The 15,824-nt window shown below is 43.3% G+C and overlaps 3 non-coding genes across 3 annotated transcripts; all 3 read left to right on the top strand.

Annotated features, from left to right (window-relative positions):
* Positions 1–2,463: 2,463 nt before the first annotated feature.
* Positions 2,464–2,537, top strand: TRNAI-AAU (transfer RNA isoleucine (anticodon AAU)). Its single transcript has one exon. It is a non-coding gene; the product is annotated as a tRNA-Ile (tRNA).
* A 3,592-nt stretch (positions 2,538–6,129) lies between these two features.
* On the top strand, positions 6,130–6,203 carry TRNAI-AAU (transfer RNA isoleucine (anticodon AAU)). The gene has a single exon. It is a non-coding gene; the product is annotated as a tRNA-Ile (tRNA).
* Positions 6,204–9,794: 3,591 nt separating this feature from the next.
* TRNAI-AAU (transfer RNA isoleucine (anticodon AAU)) lies at positions 9,795–9,868 on the top strand. The gene has a single exon. It is a non-coding gene; the product is annotated as a tRNA-Ile (tRNA).
* The last annotated feature ends 5,956 nt before the right edge of the window (positions 9,869–15,824 follow it).

The following is a 15,824-nucleotide window of genomic DNA, read 5'->3' as shown; positions in this document are numbered from 1 at the left end:
GCCAGAAAAATTGACAACTTAATCCACCTACTCAGAGTCATAAAAGTCACCTTCTTGTCTTTTCCAGGCTGTCCAAAAGTCACAAACAAGGAGTCGGTTTTCCTGAACTGCAGAGGCCTGGTGACATGAATGAAAAGAGCTCTTTAAACATCAAGTGTATTCAGCAAATGTTCCTCCCGAGAGGAAGGAGAGGGAATGAAAGAAGGAAGAATTATTTCCTAAGATCTATCAAAAATAGACTTAACCTTTGCAGCAAAGGTAAGGCTAGGCCTTAAAGTTACCCCATCTTCCAAAGTATCAAATGAAGAGAGGACAGCATTTTAAGGCTCCCAGCTCCCCAATTGTTCTCAGCAAGGTGATAGGAAATAGGAAAATAACTTTATAGGAAACAATCTTTATGTCTACAGTATCCAGATCCTCAAAGAGATAAAATTGCAAAGCCTATAAAAGAGTAGGAAGATTCTGAGTTGGAGAAAAGGGATTTTTCAACTGGTCTTACAATTGACAAAAGATCAGAACAGTCTAGACACCAAAGATTGTAACATTGACGAAGGTACAGAAAAGTCCCTAAAAACCTTTATCGCAAAGCAATGAGCTTTCAGAGTGGAAAGAGATTCAAGTGAAACCCATTCAGAAGAAAATGCAAAATAGCAGACAAACTACAGGTAGGTGCCAAAAGATCATGAGCAGAACATCACGTCTCAAAAGACTTCCAGTTCTTTGAGTAAGACTTCGAAGTAGAAGGCCTGCTGGAGTGCTGAATTAACTCCACTAAGGAAGAGGAAAGACCCTTTGCTAGCAGTCCAGACTTCTCAACCTCCAAAGCGATAGAGTGAGTTGGAGCAAGAAGGTCAGGGACGACGTTCTGACAGAGACACACTTGAGCAGTACTCAAGGAGGTAGAAGAGCCAGGGGTTCAGAAGAGGAAACCATGACATCTCTGGCCAATAAGGGCCCACAAGAATAAAGTTCCCTCCCCCCTGCTGAGACTTGAAGAGAACCATCTGGATCAATAAAAAGTGGGGGAATGTATAAAGGAGACTTCTCAGCCACTTTATCACCAATACGTCCACTACCTAGGCTCCTTGTTCCGGAAGCCTGGATCAGAATCGACAAAGATGAGCATTGTCCTTGTTTGAAAAGAGATCCAGAAAGGGTTTCACAAACTCTCGGCATATCTCTCAAAACAACGACCTGGATAACGTCAACTCCAGCAAATTTGGAAACCTCCAGCTGTCTGCCATCACATTGTCGGTGCCCATGATGTGTACTGCCGACGTGTGCAACAGGTTGATCTCTGCCCAATAACCCAATTCTTCTGCTATTGCATTGAAGGATTTTGAATGCATGCTTCACTGTTGGTTAATGTAAAAGACAGCTACCTTATTCTCTGTCTTTACTAGCACATTTTTTTGAGACAGATGATGATGGGAAAACTTCAAAGCCCTGTAGATTACCATCAACTCCATCTATTTCCATGACCTCCGACTCTCTAGGAAAGACCACTTGAATCGACTTGATCAGTCCAACACAGTAGCTCTCCAGCCAGGTTTGCTGGCATCTGTTGCGAGGATTCAGGAGCATCCAGGTATATTAGTGTGCACTTAGACCAGTGGTCTTCAAACTCTTTAATGCCGCATCCACCCAATGGAAAAAAAAAAAATTGGTGCCTCCCCTCTGAATTGTCCACAATTCTTCTATTAAATTGACACTGTTTAAATATGTCTAGACCTATTTAAACATTGCAGTTAAGTTCTGTTACTGTTTTAAAAATGCAATCAAATACATGACCCCAAATATACTATTCTGGGCAGGCCTGCCCTACTAACCAATTGCAGCGTCATGCTCTGCTCAGTAAACTGATCTCACGACAGTGAGGAATGCACAGGCCGGGTGGTGCCCGGCGCACAAAAGCGCGCCTTCTTGTGTTGTACGTCTCTTCGCGCAAATGCAAACTCAGATTTCCTGCACTGTGGTCGGCAGGAGAGACATGGCAAGGCGCAGTAGGGAAGGCTTGAGCAACGAACCGTTGGCTATGTTTTGTTGTTACTTTGTTGACATGAGCTCAAGTAATTTGAAGCAGAAGAACGGCCAGACCTAAAAAAAACTCTTTTACCTCCAATGCCGAATAACCACTATAATTATAATATCTCTAAAGCAGCTGGCCTTGTAAACTTAATGACCAAGCAAGCCAATGCATTTTGGGTTTTGTTGTAAAAGAATAAAAATACTATCCATCCTTTCCTTTTTTTCCGGCAACAAGCGATGTTACAAAGATATCACAGCACACAGTGAAATTGAGTGAAAGAAGAGGCAGTGAGGCTGGCGAGCAGCACTCCACAGCTCTTGTTATTGTAATCCAGACAGGGGGCGGAAGGAGAAAAGTATGAAGGAATTGCATTAGTGAGACCAACTCTTCTATCTATCTGCATTACATGGAAAAAGGATATCCTTAGTACTCATGGCTGGTTAGCTCAGTTGGTTAGAGCGTGGTGCTAATAACGCCAAGGTCGTGGGTTCGATCCCCGTATGGGCCAGGTTGCATTTTTTCTCTCAACTAAACTCTTTTTTTCTCATTTAATCAAGCTCTTATAAATCCATACACTCTGTTGCTCCAGTATACGTTCACTTTCCATTAGTCCTTCTTTTGCCACTACCGACCAAAGCTCAAGCCGGCAGCGCCAGTAGAACAACACAAGTGAAAGGGATTGTCTCTCCAAGATGGAGACACTGCCTCAGACTATGTCTCGTGAGAGGTGGAGGGAGACCAAGAGCTGATTATTAGATGCGTGGGGATAAGAGGAACATAACTCAGGTGAACAGATTCTGGATAGTGATGCTATAGCTAGGATCAGCAACGTTACAGGGGAAAGGATAGGAAAATAATTAGGTGACAGAAGTATAGAAGTGGCTACAAGGGGGTGTGTCTCTTAAGAGGGCCGAAAGATACACTGAAGGCGAAGGTGAAGTGAAAGAAGAAAGAAAGATCAAAGGAAGTCGACAGTGATTGAGAGAAAACTCACAAAGGCAAATTGAGCAAAAGACAAGGCCTGGGGAGTTAGACTACTTCAATGCAAATTTACGCCGCAGATGAGCATGACAACTGACCCTTGTACAGTGGTGCTGAAACAATTTTCAGTGTGGGGGTGCTGCCATCAAAGGGCTTCTGAAAATCCAGGAATCATACAAAGAACTAGTCCTGCGGAATGAGCCACGCACATTCAGAAAGAGTGGTGATGCGTTGGTTACTTATTGGTAATCTTCATTAGCCTTAGTCCATTGCGTCCTTGTGACAGTCATTACAAAGTAAGGTGATGTCACCTTCCAACAGGAAGAAAGAACAGGAGGATCCTTAAATGCTAGCCCCATGCACCCAACCTGGGTGCCAAGCCCTTGCCAAAGGACTGATGGGAAGGTGGGCAGGATGTAATGTTTGTGACAAAGACAAGATGGACTAATTGTAATGCAGAGTTCAAAACATTGGTACTCAAATGCAAAACAGAAAAATTATTAAGCCATAATGCTTGACAAATGTATGCTCTGAGGACCAAGTAGCCACCCTAGGAATTTCCTAGATTGTTACTCACTGGAATTCAACCCAGGAGGTGGCCATTCCTCTCGTAGACCATCCCTGAACTGGAAGATATTCTAAAAAGCCTTGCAAAGCCAGAAAAATTGACAACTTAATCCACCTACTCAGAGTCATAAAAGTCACCTTCTTGTCTTTTCCAGGCTGTCCAAAAGTCACAAACAAGGAGTCGGTTTTCCTGAACTGCAGAGGCCTGGTGACATGAATGAAAAGAGCTCTTTAAACATCAAGTGTATTCATCAAATGTTCCTCCCGAGAGGAAGGAGAGGGAATGAAAGAAGGAAGAATTATTTCCTAAGATCTATCAAAAATAGACTTAACCTTTGCAGCAAAGGTAAGGCTAGGCCTTAAAGTTACCCCATCTTCCAAAGTATCAAATGAAGAGAGGACAGCATTTTAAGGCTCCCAGCTCCCCAATTGTTCTCAGCAAGGTGATAGGAAATAGGAAAATAACTTTATAGGAAACAATCTTTATGTCTACGGTATCCAGATCCTCAAAGAGATAAAATTGCAAAGCCTATAAAAGAGTAGGAAGATTCTGAGTTGGAGAAAAGGGATTTTTCAACTGGTCTTACAATTGACAAAAGATCAGAACAGTCTAGACACCAAAGATTGTAACATCGACGAAGGTACAGAAAAGTCCCTAAAAACCTTTATCGCAAAGCAATGAGCTTTCAGAGTGGAAAGAGATTCAAGTGAAACCCATTCAGAAGAAAATGCAAAATAGCAGACAAACTACAGGTAGGTGCCAAAAGTTCATGAGCAGAACATCACGTCTCAAAAGACTTCCAGTTCTTTGAGTAAGACTTCGAAGTAGAAGGCCTGCTGGAGTGCTGAATTAACTCCACTAAGGAAGAGGAAAGACCCTTTGCTAGCAGTCCAGACTTCTCAACCTCCAAAGCGATAGAGTGAGTTGGAGCAAGAAGGTCAGGGACGACGTTCTGAGAGAGACACACTTGAGCAGTACCCAAGGAGGTAGAAGAGCCAGGGGTTCAGAAGAGGAAACCATGACATCTCTGGCCAATAAGGGCCCACAAGAATAAAGTTCCCTCGCCCCTGCTGAGACTTGAAGAGAACCATCTGGATCAATAAAAAGTGGGGGAATGTATAAAGGAGACTTCTCAGCCACTTTATCACCAATACGTCCACTACCTAGGCTCCTTGTTCCGGAAGCCTGGATCAGAATCGACAAAGATGAGCATTGTCCTTGTTTGAAAAGAGATCCAGAAAGGGTTTCACAAACTCTCGGCATATCTCTCAAAACAACGACCTGGATAACGTCAACTCCAGCAAATTTGGAAACCTCCAGCTGTCTGCCATCACATTGTCGGTGCCCTTGATGTGTACTGCCGACGTGTGCAACAGGTTGATCTCTGCCCCATAACCCAATTGTTCTGCTATTGCATTGAGGGATTTTGAATGCATGCTTCACTGTTGGTTAATGTAAAAGACAGCTACCTTATTCTCTGTCTTTACTAGCACATTTTTTTGAGACAGATGATGATGGGAAAACTTCAAAGCCCTGAAGATTACCATCAACTCCATCTATTTCCATGACCTCTGACTCTCTAGGAAAGACCACTTGAATCGACAGGATCAGTCCAACACAGTAGCTCTCCAGCCAGGTTTGCTGGCATCTATTGCGAGGATTCAGGAGCATCCAGGTATATTAGTGTGCACTTAGACCAGTGGTCTTCAAACTCTTTAATGCCGCATCCACCCAATGGAAAAAAAAAAAAATGGTGCCTCCCCTCTGAATTGTCCACAATTCTTCTATTAAATTGACACTGTTTAAATATGTCTAGACCTATTTAAACATTGCAGTTAAGTTCTGTTACTGTTTTAAAAATGCAATCAAATACATGACCCCAAATATACTATTCTGGTCAGGCCTGCCCTACTAACCAATTGCAGCGTCATGCTCTGCTGAGTAAACTGATCTCACGACAGTGAGGAATGCACAGGCCGGGTGGTGCCCGGCGCACAAAAGTGCGCCTTCTTGTGTTGTATGTCTCTTCGCGCAAATGCAAACTCAGATTTCCTGCACTGTGGTCGGCAGGAGAGACATGGGAAGGCGCAGTAGGGAAGGCTTGAGCAACGAACCGTTGGCTATGTTTTGTTGTTACTTTGTTGACATGAGCTCAAGTAATTTGAAGCAGAAGGAACGGCCAGACCTAAAAAAAACTCTCTTACCTCCAACGCCGAATAACCACTATAATTATAATATCTCAAAAGCAGCTGGCCTTGTAAACTTAATGACCAAGCAAGCCAATGCATTTTGGGTTTTGTTGTAAAAGAATAAAAATACTATCCATCCTTTCCTTTTTTTCCGGCAACAAGCGATGTTACAAAGATATCACAGCACACAGTGAAATTGAGTGAAAGAAGAGGCACTGAGGCTGGCGAGCAGCACTCCACAGCTCTTGTTATTGTAATCCAGACAGGGGGCGGAAGGAGAAAAGTATGAAGGAATTGCGATAGTGAGACCAACTCTTCTATCTATCCGCATTACATGGAAAAATGATATCCTTAGTACTCATGGCTGGTTAGCTCAGTTGGTTAGAGCGTGGTGCTAATAACGCCAAGGTCGTGGGTTCGATCCCCGTACGGGCCAGGTTGCATTTTTTCTCTCAACCAAACTCTTTTTTTCTCATTTAATCAAGCTCTTATAAATCCATACACTCTGTTGCTCCAGTATACGTTCACTTTCCATTAGTCCTTCTTTTGCCACTACTGATCAAAGCTCAAGCCGGCAGCGCCAGTAGAACAACACAAGTGCAAGGGATTGTCTCTCCAAGATGGAGACACTGCCTCAGACTATGTCTCGTGAGAGGTGGAGGGAGACCAAGATCTGATTATTAGATGCGTGGGGATAAGAGGAACATAACTCAGGTGAACAGATTCTGGATAGTGATGCTATAGCTAGGATCAGCAACGTTACAGGGGAAAGGATTGGAAAATAATTAGGTGACAGAAGTATAGAAGTGGCTACAAGGGGGTGTGTCTCTTAAGAGGGCCGAAAGATACACTGAAGGCGAAGGTGAAGTGAAAGAAGAAAGAAAGATCAAAGGAAGTCGACAGTGATTGAGAGAAAACTCACAAAGGCAAATTGAGCAAAAGACAAGGCCTGGGGAGTTAGACTACTTCAATGCAAATTTACGCCGCAGATGAGCATGACAACTGACCCTTGTACAGTGGTGCTGAAACAATTTTCAGTGTGGGGGTGCTGCCATCAAAGGGCTTCTGAAAATCCAGGAATCATACAAAGAACTAGTCCTGCGGAATGAGCCACGCACATTCAGAAAGAGTGGTGATGCGTTGGTTACTTATTGGTAATCTTCATTAGCCTTAGTCCATTGCGTCCTTGTGACAGTCATTACAAAGTAAGGTGATGTCACCTTCCAACAGGAAGAAAGAACAGGAGGATCCTTAAATGCTAGCCCCATGCACCCAACCTGGGTGCCAAGCCCTTGCCAAAGGACTGATGGGAAGGTGGGCAGGATGTAATGTTTGTGACAAAGACAAGATGGACTAATTGCAATGCAGAGTTCAAAACATTGGTATTCTAATGCAAAACAGAAAAATGATTAAGCCATAATGCTTGACAAATGTATGCTCTGAGGACCAAGTAGCCACCCTAGGAATTTCCTAGATTGTTACTCACTGGAATTCAACCCAGGAGGTGGCCATTCCTCTCGTAGACCATCCCTGAACTGGAAGATATTCTAAAAAGCCTTGCAAAGCCAGAAAAATTGACAACTTAATCCACCTACTCAGAGTCATAAAAGTCACCTTCTTGTCTTTTCCAGGCTGTCCAAAAGTCACAAACAAGGAGTCGGTTTTCCTGAACTGCAGAGGCCTGGTGACATGAATGAAAAGAGCTCTTTAAACATCAAGTGTATTCAGCAAATGTTCCTCCCGAGAGGAAGGAGAGGGAATGAAAGAAGGAAGAATTATTTCCTAAGATCTATCAAAAATAGACTTAACCTTTGCAGCAAAGGTAAGGCTAGGCCTTAAAGTTACCCCATCTTCCAAAGTATCAAATGAAGAGAGGACAGCATTTTAAGGCTCCCAGCTCCCCAATTGTTCTCAGCAAGGTGATAGGAAATAGGAAAATAACTTTATAGGAAACAATCTTTATGTCTACAGTATCCAGATCCTCAAAGAGATAAAATTGCAAAGCCTATAAAAGAGTAGGAAGATTCTGAGTTGGAGAAAAGGGATTTTTCAACTGGTCTTACAATTGACAAAAGATCAGAACAGTCTAGACACCAAAGATTGTAACATTGACGAAGGTACAGAAAAGTCCCTAAAAACCTTTATCGCAAAGCAATGAGCTTTCAGAGTGGAAAGAGATTCAAGTGAAACCCATTCAGAAGAAAATGCAAAATAGCAGACAAACTACAGGTAGGTGCCAAAAGATCATGAGCAGAACATCACGTCTCAAAAGACTTCCAGTTCTTTGAGTAAGACTTCGAAGTAGAAGGCCTGCTGGAGTGCTGAATTAACTCCACTAAGGAAGAGGAAAGACCCTTTGCTAGCAGTCCAGACTTCTCAACCTCCAAAGCGATAGAGTGAGTTGGAGCAAGAAGGTCAGGGACGACGTTCTGACAGAGACACACTTGAGCAGTACTCAAGGAGGTAGAAGAGCCAGGGGTTCAGAAGAGGAAACCATGACATCTCTGGCCAATAAGGGCCCACAAGAATAAAGTTCCCTCCCCCCTGCTGAGACTTGAAGAGAACCATCTGGATCAATAAAAAGTGGGGGAATGTATAAAGGAGACTTCTCAGCCACTTTATCACCAATACGTCCACTACCTAGGCTCCTTGTTCCGGAAGCCTGGATCAGAATCGACAAAGATGAGCATTGTCCTTGTTTGAAAAGAGATCCAGAAAGGGTTTCACAAACTCTCGGCATATCTCTCAAAACAACGACCTGGATAACGTCAACTCCAGCAAATTTGGAAACCTCCAGCTGTCTGCCATCACATTGTCGGTGCCCATGATGTGTACTGCCGACGTGTGCAACAGGTTGATCTCTGCCCAATAACCCAATTCTTCTGCTATTGCATTGAAGGATTTTGAATGCATGCTTCACTGTTGGTTAATGTAAAAGACAGCTACCTTATTCTCTGTCTTTACTAGCACATTTTTTTGAGACAGATGATGATGGGAAAACTTCAAAGCCCTGTAGATTACCATCAACTCCATCTATTTCCATGACCTCCGACTCTCTAGGAAAGACCACTTGAATCGACTTGATCAGTCCAACACAGTAGCTCTCCAGCCAGGTTTGCTGGCATCTGTTGCGAGGATTCAGGAGCATCCAGGTATATTAGTGTGCACTTAGACCAGTGGTCTTCAAACTCTTTAATGCCGCATCCACCCAATGGAAAAAAAAAAAATTGGTGCCTCCCCTCTGAATTGTCCACAATTCTTCTATTAAATTGACACTGTTTAAATATGTCTAGACCTATTTAAACATTGCAGTTAAGTTCTGTTACTGTTTTAAAAATGCAATCAAATACATGACCCCAAATATACTATTCTGGTCAGGCCTGCCCTACTAACCAATTGCAGCGTCATGCTCTGCTCAGTAAACTGATCTCACGACAGTGAGGAATGCACAGGCCGGGTGGTGCCCGGCGCACAAAAGCGCGCCTTCTTGTGTTGTACGTCTCTTCGCGCAAATGCAAACTCAGATTTCCTGCACTGTGGTCGGCAGGAGAGACATGGCAAGGCGCAGTAGGGAAGGCTTGAGCAATGAACCGTTGGCTATGTTTTGTTGTTACTTTGTTGACATGAGCTCAAGTAATTTGAAGCAGAAGAACGGCCAGACCTAAAAAAAACTCTTTTACCTCCAATGCCGAATAACCACTATAATTATAATATCTCAAAAGCAGCTGGCCTTGTAAACTTAATGACCAAGCAAGCCAATGCATTTTGGGTTTTGTTGTAAAAGAATAAAAATACTATCCATCCTTTCCTTTTTTTCCGGCAACAAGCGATGTTACAAAGATATCACAGCACACAGTGAAATTGAGTGAAAGAAGAGGCAGTGAGGCTGGCGAGCAGCACTCCACAGCTCTTGTTATTGTAATCCAGACAGGGGGCGGAAGGAGAAAAGTATGAAGGAATTGCATTAGTGAGACCAACTCTTCTATCTATCTGCATTACATGGAAAAAGGATATCCTTAGTACTCATGGCTGGTTAGCTCAGTTGGTTAGAGCGTGGTGCTAATAACGCCAAGGTCGTGGGTTCGATCCCCGTACGGGCCAGGTTGCATTTTTTCTCTCAACTAAACTCTTTTTTTCTCATTTAATCAAGCTCTTATAAATCCATACACTCTGTTGCTCCAGTATACGTTCACTTTCCATTAGTCCTTCTTTTGCCACTACCGACCAAAGCTCAAGCCGGCAGCGCCAGTAGAACAACACAAGTGAAAGGGATTGTCTCTCCAAGATGGAGACACTGCCTCAGACTATGTCTCGTGAGAGGTGGAGGGAGACCAAGAGCTGATTATTAGATGCGTGGGGATAAGAGGAACATAACTCAGGTGAACAGATTCTGGATAGTGATGCTATAGCTAGGATCAGCAACGTTACAGGGGAAAGGATAGGAAAATAATTAGGTGACAGAAGTATAGAAGTGGCTACAAGGGGGTGTGTCTCTTAAGAGGGCCGAAAGATACACTGAAGGCGAAGGTGAAGTGAAAGAAGAAAGAAAGATCAAAGGAAGTCGACAGTGATTGAGAGAAAACTCACAAAGGCAAATTGAGCAAAAGACAAGGCCTGGGGAGTTAGACTACTTCAATGCAAATTTACGCCGCAGATGAGCATGACAACTGACCCTTGTACAGTGGTGCTGAAACAATTTTCAGTGTGGGGGTGCTGCCATCAAAGGGCTTCTGAAAATCCAGGAATCATACAAAGAACTAGTCCTGCGGAATGAGCCACGCACATTCAGAAAGAGTGGTGATGCGTTGGTTACTTATTGGTAATCTTCATTAGCCTTAGTCCATTGCGTCCTTGTGACAGTCATTACAAAGTAAGGTGATGTCACCTTCCAACAGGAAGAAAGAACAGGAGGATCCTTAAATGCTAGCCCCATGCACCCAACCTGGGTGCCAAGCCCTTGCCAAAGGACTGATGGGAAGGTGGGCAGGATGTAATGTTTGTGACAAAGACAAGATGGACTAATTGTAATGCAGAGTTCAAAACATTGGCACTCAAATGCAAAACAGAAAAATTATTAAGCCATAATGCTTGACAAATGTATGCTCTGAGGACCAAGTAGCCACCCTAGGAATTTCCTAGATTGTTACTCACTGGAATTCAACCCAGGAGGTGGCCATTCCTCTCGTAGACCATCCCTGAACTGGAAGATATTCTAAAAAGCCTTGCAAAGCCAGAAAAATTGACAACTTAATCCACCTACTCAGAGTCATAAAAGTCACCTTCTTGTCTTTTCCAGGCTGTCCAAAAGTCACAAACAAGGAGTCGGTTTTCCTGAACTGCAGAGGCCTGGTGACATGAATGAAAAGAGCTCTTTAAACATCAAGTGTATTCATCAAATGTTCCTCCCGAGAGGAAGGAGAGGGAATGAAAGAAGGAAGAATTATTTCCTAAGATCTATCAAAAATAGACTTAACCTTTGCAGCAAAGGTAAGGCTAGGCCTTAAAGTTACCCCATCTTCCAAAGTATCAAATGAAGAGAGGACAGCATTTTAAGGCTCCCAGCTCCCCAATTGTTCTCAGCAAGGTGATAGGAAATAGGAAAATAACTTTATAGGAAACAATCTTTATGTCTACGGTATCCAGATCCTCAAAGAGATAAAATTGCAAAGCCTATAAAAGAGTAGGAAGATTCTGAGTTGGAGAAAAGGGATTTTTCAACTGGTCTTACAATTGACAAAAGATCAGAACAGTCTAGACACCAAAGATTGTAACATCGACGAAGGTACAGAAAAGTCCCTAAAAACCTTTATCGCAAAGCAATGAGCTTTCAGAGTGGAAAGAGATTCAAGTGAAACCCATTCAGAAGAAAATGCAAAATAGCAGACAAACTACAGGTAGGTGCCAAAAGTTCATGAGCAGAACATCACGTCTCAAAAGACTTCCAGTTCTTTGAGTAAGACTTCGAAGTAGAAGGCCTGCTGGAGTGCTGAATTAACTCCACTAAGGAAGAGGAAAGACCCTTTGCTAGCAGTCCAGACTTCTCAACCTCCAAAGCGATAGAGTGAGTTGGAGCAAGAAGGTCAGGGACGACGTTCTGAGAGAGACACACTTGAGCAGTACCCAAGGAGGTAGAAGAGCCAGGGGTTCAGAAGAGGAAACCATGACATCTCTGGCCAATAAGGGCCCACAAGAATAAAGTTCCCTCGCCCCTGCTGAGACTTGAAGAGAACCATCTGGATCAATAAAAAGTGGGGGAATGTATAAAGGAGACTTCTCAGCCACTTTATCACCAATACGTCCACTACCTAGGCTCCTTGTTCCGGAAGCCTGGATCAGAATCGACAAAGATGAGCATTGTCCTTGTTTGAAAAGAGATCCAGAAAGGGTTTCACAAACTCTCGGCATATCTCTCAAAACAACGACCTGGATAACGTCAACTCCAGCAAATTTGGAAACCTCCAGCTGTCTGCCATCACATTGTCGGTGCCCTTGATGTGTACTGCCGACGTGTGCAACAGGTTGATCTCTGCCCCATAACCCAATTGTTCTGCTATTGCATTGAGGGATTTTGAATGCATGCTTCACTGTTGGTTAATGTAAAAGACAGCTACCTTATTCTCTGTCTTTACTAGCACATTTTTTTGAGACAGATGATGATGGGAAAACTTCAAAGCCCTGAAGATTACCATCAACTCCATCTATTTCCATGACCTCTGACTCTCTAGGAAAGACCACTTGAATCGACAGGATCAGTCCAACACAGTAGCTCTCCAGCCACGTTTGCTGGCATCTGTTGCGAGGAATTCAGGAGCATCCAGGTGTATTAGTGTCCACTTAGACCAGTGGTATTCAAACTCTTTAATGCCGTATCCACCCAATGGGGAAAAAAAACATTGGTGCCTCCCCTCTGAATTGTCCACAATTCTTCTATTAAATTGACACTGTTTAAATATGTCTAGACCTATTTAAACATTGCAGTTAAGTTCTGTTACTGTTTTAAAAATGCAATCAAATACATGACCCCAAATATACTATTCTGGTCAGGCCTGCCCTACTAACCAATTGCAGCGTCATGCTCTGCAGAGTAAACTGATCTCACGACAGTGAGGAATGCACAGGCCGGGTGGTGCCCGGCGCACAAAAGCGCGCCTTCTTGTGTTGTACGTCTCTTCGCGCAAATGCAAACTCAGATTTCCTGCACTGTGGTCGGCAGGAGAGACATGGGAAGGCGCAGTAGGGAAGGCTTGAGCAACGAACCGTTGGCTATGTTTTGTTGTTACTTTGTTGACATGAGCTCAAGTAATTTGAAGCAGAAGGAACGGCCAGACCTAAAAAAAACTCTCTTACCTCCAACGCCGAATAACCACTATAATTATAATATCTCAAAAGCAGCTGGCCTTGTAAACTTAATGAGCAAGCAAGCCGATGCATTTTGGGTTTTGTTGTAAAAGAATAAAAATACTATCCCTCCTTTCCATTTTTTCCGGCAACAAGCGATGTTACAAAGATATCACAGCACACAGTGAGATTGAGTGAAAGAAGAGGCACTGAGGCTGGTGTGCAGCACTCCACAGCTCTTGTTATTGTAATCCAGACAGGGGGCGGAAGGAGAAAAGTATGAAGGAATTGCGATAGTGAGACCAACTCTTCTATCTATCTGCATTACATGGAAAAAGGATATCTTTAGTACTCATGGCCGGTTAGCTCAGTTGGTTAGAGCGTGGAGCTAATAATGCCAAGGTCGTGGGTTCGATCCCCGTATGGGCCAGGTTGCATTTTTTCTCTCAACTAAACTCTTTTTTTCTCATTTAATCAAGCTCTTATAAATCCATACACTCTGTTGCTCCAGTATACGTTCACTTTCCATTAGTCCTTCTTTTGCCACTGCTGACCAAAGCTCAAGCCGGCAGCGCCAGTAGAACACCACAAGTGCAAGGGATTGTCTCTCCAAGATGGAGACACTGCCTCAGACCATGTCTCGTGAGAGGTGGAGGGAGACCAAGAGCTGATTATTAGATGCGTGGGGATAAGAGGAACATAACTCAGGTGAACAGATTCTGGATAGTGATGCTATAGCTAGGATCAGCAACGTTACAGGGGAAAGGATAGGAAAATAATTAGGTGACAGAAGAATAGAAGTGGCTACAAGGGGGTGTGTCTCTTAAGAGGGCCGAAAGATACACTGAAGGCGAAGGTGAAGTGAAAGAAGAAAGAAAGATCAAAGGAAGTCGACAGTGATTGAGAGAAAACTCACAAAGGCAAATTGAGCAAAAGACAAGGCCTGGGGAGTTAGACTACTTCAATGCAAATTTACGCCGCAGATGAGCATGACAACTGACCCTTGTACAGTGGTGCTGAAACAATTTTCAGTGTGGGGGTGCTGCCATCAAAGGGCTTCTGAAAATCCAGGAATCATACAAAGAACTAGTCCTGCGGAATGAGCCACGCACATTCAGAAAGAGTGGTGATGCGTTGGTTACTTATTGGTAATCTTCATTAGCCTTAGTCCATTGCGTCCTTGTGACAGTCATTATAAAGTAAGGTGATGTCACCTTCCAACAGGAAGAAAGAACAGGAGGATCCTTAAATGCTAGCCCCATGCACCCAACCTGGGTGCCAAGCCCTTGCCAATGGACTGATGGGAAGGTGGGCAGGATGTAATGTTTGTGACAAAGACAAGATGGACTAAGGGTAATGCAGAGTTGAAAACATTGGTACTCAAACGCAAAACAGAAAAATTATTAAGCCATAATGCTTGACAAATGTATGCTCTGAGGACCAAGTAGCCACCCTAGGAATTTCCTAGATTGTTACTCACTGGAATTCAACCCAGGAGGTGGCCATTCCTCTCGTAGACCATCCCTGAACTGGAAGATATTCTAAAAAGCCTTGCAAAGCCAGAAAAATTGACAACTTAATCCACCTACTCAGAGTCATAAAAGTCACCTTCTTGTCTTTTCCAGGCTGTCCAAAAGTCACAAACAAGGAGTCGGTTTTCCTGAACTGCAGAGGCCTGGTGACATGAATGAAAAGAGCTCTTTAAACATCAAGTGTATTCATCAAATGTTCCTCCGGAGAGGAAGGAGAGGGAAGGAAAGAAGGAAGAATTATTTCCTAAGATCTATCAAAAATAGACTTAACCTTTGCAGCAAAGGTAAGGCTAGGCCTTAAAGTTACCCCATCTTCCAAAGTATCAAATGAAGAGAGGACAGCATTTTAAGGCTCCCAGCTCCCCAATTGTTCTCAGCAAGGTGATAGGCAATAGGAAAATAACTTTATAGGAAACAATCTTTATGTCTACAGTATCCAGATCCTCAAAGAGATAAAATTGCAAAGCCTATAAAAGAGTAGGAAGATTCTGAGTTGGAGAAAAGGGATTTTTCAACTGGTCTTACAATTGACAAAAGATCAGAACAGTCTAGACACCAAAGATTGTAACATCGACGAAGGTACAGAAAAGTCCCTAAAAACCTTTATCGCAAAGCAATGAGCTTTCAGAGTGGAAAGAGATTCAAGTCAAACCCATTCAGAAGAAAATGCAAAATAGCAGACAAACTACAGGTAGGTGCCAAAAGATCATGAACAGAACATCACGTCTCAAAAGACTTCCAGTTCTTTGAGTAAGATTTCGAAGTAGAAGGCCTGCTGGAGTGCTGAATTAACTTCACTAAGGAAGAGGAAAGACCCTTTGCTAGCAGTCCAGACTTCTCAACCTCCAAAGCGATAGAGTGAGTTGGAGCAAGAAGGTCAGGGACGACGTTCTGACAGAGACACACTTGAGCAGTACTCAAGGAGGTAGAAGAGCCAGGGGTTCAGAAGAGGAAACCATGACATCTCTGGCCAATAAGGGCCCACAAGAATAAAGTTCCCTCCCCCCTGCTGAGACTTGAAGAGAACCATCTGGATCAATAAAAAGTGGGGGAATGTATAAAGGAGACTTCTCAGCCACTTTATCACCAATACGTCCACTACCTAGGCTCCTTGTTCCGGAAGCCTGGATCAGAATCGACAAAGATGAGCATTGTCCTTGTTTGAAAAGAGATCCAGAAAGGGTTTC

Source organism: Pleurodeles waltl, chromosome 12 (assembly GCF_031143425.1).
Source record: "Pleurodeles waltl isolate 20211129_DDA chromosome 12, aPleWal1.hap1.20221129, whole genome shotgun sequence".
Taxonomy (NCBI): domain Eukaryota; kingdom Metazoa; phylum Chordata; class Amphibia; order Caudata; family Salamandridae; genus Pleurodeles; species Pleurodeles waltl.
This window is presented reverse-complemented; position numbering and strand designations above follow the sequence as displayed.